The sequence below is a fragment of the Urocitellus parryii genome, chromosome 3 (assembly GCF_045843805.1).
Source record: "Urocitellus parryii isolate mUroPar1 chromosome 3, mUroPar1.hap1, whole genome shotgun sequence".
In the NCBI taxonomy this organism is placed as follows: Eukaryota; Metazoa; Chordata; class Mammalia; order Rodentia; family Sciuridae; genus Urocitellus; species Urocitellus parryii.
In genome coordinates, this window is record NC_135533.1 from 29,967,250 (window position 1) to 29,971,627 (window position 4,378).

The following is a 4,378-nucleotide window of genomic DNA, read 5'->3' on the forward strand; positions in this document are numbered from 1 at the left end:
GTTTATCAGTTAAAGGAAAAGAACACACACACACACACACACACACACACAACCAATATTTTCAACAATATGTCATTCTACAACAACACAAAAATTAGAATTATTTTATAATGCTTGTTCTTTTAATCAAAAGATGCCCATATCTTGGATGTGTATATATATATATTTTTCACTAGTTTACTATTGATTTATTTTAAAATATATTTGCGTTACAACATGCAAATGTTTCCTGTATTTAACAGCCTTTCTTTTATTTACTTCATGTGTCCAACTTCCACAGACAGGAGTTTCAGGTTGGCAGGCAGATGGGTGCCTTACTCTCCTGTGAAATTGAATGCAACAGTTCAAAACACTGGCCAGAAAAATGTTTGATTGCTATTTGAACACATGGAAATAGTTACACCGATGCCTGAATTTACATTTTCTGCAAAAAAAAAAAAGCCATGCAATGCTGGTGTCAAAGACTAGGCAGTTGTAGCAAGGAGAGTGGACAGAGTGGGGTTGGGTTCTTTGTATCATCAATTTGAAGAATAAAGACACAAGAGTGAGAGCAAAGCAACAGGATTTATTAAAGTAATAAGAAAGTAGTACTCCCAAAAAGGGAGGGGTGCCAAGAGAGGTATACCAAGAGTGGCTATTGTCTAGGGGTTTATATAGATCTATAGGTTTAATTAAGCCAGTGCCCTGCCCAATCCTGGATAAGGCATTCAGTGTCCACGAGGTGTTCATTCAGCCTTTAGTCCAGTCAAAATATCAGGCATTTTTCCTTTCTTGGAGAAACATGGACCTCAGTCCCCCAGTCAGGTAGGTCCTGATTTAAAAATACCCTTTGTTCCAATCATGTCTCACAGGTATCTGCAGCTGCTGTTTGTGCTCTACTGCCCAGAAAGTTATCCAGGGGCCCATCTCCCTATCCTCCCAGCCTTCTCTCTTCCTCTTGACATCACAGTCACCATTCATAATGGCTGTTGCAATTCCCTCATGAATAGATCAAGAAATCATTTCCCAAGTCAGTCTTTGCCTATGACCATTTAGCTCAAGTTGATAAGCAAAAGTTTCGGCTTGCTTTCATATTCCTATCAGCTGTACAGTTGGGAAGAACTTCTGGTGACCATCATATTTTTCCCGTTTCTCCAAGACAAATATAAAGTGAAGCCAAAACAGGACTGCATCATCGCCCTGTCAATAACACCAGGAAGATTACTATTGATAGCAAGGAAAACTATAACCTCTCCCTGTGGTAATGGACATGTGCTGATGAATCAGATGGGGCATTAAAGCATCCAAGAGCCTTGTCATTTATAGGAAGCACTAGGAAATGGACAAGAATAAGTCCTGAGCTCACCAAACTCTTTGGGGTCTGCTTTTATTGATTGTGGAAGAGTTATTTCATATCCAGAATAGGCATATTTGCAAGGGAAAAGTACCCAACCAACCTCTTTCTCCAGAGCCAAGTTGCAAATGAATCCCAGTGAGTTGGACACCACCTGAGCTTTGGGTGACACTTGCTACAAACAAGATGGCCACTCTGACATTGAAGAGTGGGTAGTAACATATTCAAAGCAGACAGGACACTCAAAATGACTTGCCCAGTGATTGTTGGATGCAGTTGTTCCAGTCATGTCAGGCACTCTCTGGAATGGTGGATACCATTATGAGTTATGAGTAGGTAATGCTGTAGCAGTCTGATGGCTCATTTTTTATAAGCTAGTGGATTCCTCAAAGCACAGGGGTGACTGGGACAGAGTGTTCCCTCAAATACCCAATAACCAGTCGAGTTTCTCAGAGTCAGAGCTTTAAGTCAGTCACCCAGAAGCAATTTCTGGCTCCGGAATACTTGGGTTTGGTGTTCTTAGCTTTTTTTGTGTGGCTGCTCTCCTCTAGAAAAGTCAAAATGACTTCCCACTGGGGATTCTTGGAACATGGATAAAGAGGAAATGCTATATTTTCCTTATGATAAAAATTTATAAAGTGGTTTTAATATATATTGCAATTTTGTAAGGAAGCATTAATCAAAGACTAAGATAAGAGTAAGAAGAGAACTCAGGGTTTTACTTTCTCCTTGCCCTTGCTGAGTTTTCAACATAGATCATCATGTCATCTGTGAATAATTACTGTCTTGTTTTTTCCTGTTTTTGTCTGAATCCTCTATAGTTCTATTTCCTGATTATTATACTGCCTAGGATCCTCAGGACATTGTGGAATGAAGTATTGAGTACAAGCATCCTGATCTTGAGACAAAAGCATTTATTCCTATACCCCAATCAGGTTGTTAGCTGTAGATTTTTCTTACATGCTCCTTATTGATTGGAGAAGTTCCCTTCTATTCCCAGACCCATGGACATTTTTATTAGTTATATGAGGTAGATATTGTCCATTAAAATGATTTATGATTTTTATTTTTAAGTTAGTTAATATGATGAATTACATAGACTAATTTTGAATGTTAAACCAACTTTTCATGCTTGAGATGACACTTTGATGTATCATCACTTTTTTCCAACACTAGTTTTTAGAGAAGTTTTAGACTTACATCAACATTGACAAGAAGTTCAGAGATTTTCTGCATGCATAGTCTCCCCAATTGTTGCTATTTCTTACCAGAGTGACATATTTTTTATAATTGATTTTTAGCCAAAATTGTATTCCTGAGATAAATGACACATGGTCCCATATATTATTGTTTTCATATATTGCACAATACAACTTTATTAAATCTTTGTATTTAACATCTATGTTCATTGAGGTTATTCGTTTATAGTATTCTTTTTGAAATTTGAAAGTCTTTGTTTTTTTTTAAATAAATGAGGCCTTTTAGAGTAGGAAGATATTCTTGGCCTTTGAATTTATATGTTTATAAGTAAAATAAATATTATGTGTTCCTTAAGTGTCTGTTAGAATTCACTAGTAATTCATCTGGGCCTAGAGTGTCATTTTAAAAATGTTTGAAACTACAAATTCAACCTCTTTTATAAATAAATATTGGGCTATGTACGTACCTATTTCTTGTGAGTGAGGTTTGGTTGTTGGTGTCCCTCATGGCATTTTGATGTTTCTTTTAAGTTAGTGAATATAATAACATAAATAAGTTTTGACCTTTTCCTCAGCCATTTAATTTCTATAGAACATGCAGTGATATAACTTGCTCATTAATGATTTAGTAATTGCCTTCTCCATTTTTTCCTCATCAGTCTTTCTAGAAGTTTTAAACTTTATATTCTTTAAAGATCCAGATTTTGCTTTCATCTGTTATTTCTGTTATTTTAATTTTTTTAATATCCATTTTAATCATCATTATTTCTTTATTCTTTAATATTGCATTTATTTGCTCATACAAACTAGATTTCAGCTCAAGTGTTGTCTTCCATTCATGGATCCATGCTCTTGTCATCCATGAATGATATATTGAGGATTCTGAGCTTGTATTAGAACTTGGATAGAGAAGAAATGTTGTTAGTGATTAATGGTGGTTTTCCTGAAGTAGGAGAGTGACATGGTGGGTTAGGTTTTCCATGTCTATGAAAAGATGTTGACAAATATGGTCCCAATTTCAGTCTAAAAAAATATGGATAAAACTTTGGGACTGGGTTGGTGCTCAGTGGTAGAGCACTAGCATGTGTGAGGCACTGGGTTCGATCCTCAGCACCACATAAAAGATTAATAAATAAAAATTTGGTTTCCCATCTACAAAATGGAGTTGGTCATAGTACTTATAGGGTAATTGTGAGGACTAAGTGGGCTAACAAACATAAAACATTATTACTTTGTCTGGCATATGGTAAATGCTCAAAACATGTTAGTGGTTATTATTCTGCTACATGCACTATGATGTATTCATATATGTACATAGGAAAATTACTTGGAATTCATTCCACTGTCTTTCCTTTCCTATCCACCATCTGTTCCCTTCATTCCCCTTTATCAGATCTACTGAATATCTCTTCTCCCGGCTCTTCTGCCTTATTATGGGTTAGTATCCACATATCAGTGAAAACATTTGACTTTTGGCTTTTGGGGACTGGCTTACTTTACTTAGCATGTTAGTCTTCCATCTGTCCATTTACTGGCAAATGTCATAAAGTCATTCTTCATAATGGCTGAGTAATATTCCATTGTATATATACCACATTTTCTTTATCCATTCATTTGTTGAAGCACACTTAGTTTATTTTCATAGCTTAGCTATCCTGAATTGAGCTGGTATGAACATTGATGTGGCTGCATCTCTGTAGTATACTAATTTTAAATACTTTGGATATATACCAAGGAGTAAGATAGTTGGGTCAAATGGTGGGTTCTAATCCTATTTTTTTTTTTGAGGAATCACCATACTGCTTTCCAGAATGGTTGCCCCAATTTTCAGTCCCACCAGCAATGT

The 4,378-nt window shown here is 36.0% G+C and overlaps 1 pseudogene; it reads right to left on the bottom strand.

The window, feature by feature from the left end:
• Window positions 1-344: 344 nt before the first annotated feature.
• LOC113184734 (E3 ubiquitin-protein ligase SIAH1-like) lies at window positions 345-1,697 on the bottom strand (annotated as a pseudogene).
• Window positions 1,698-4,378: the final 2,681 nt, after the last annotated feature.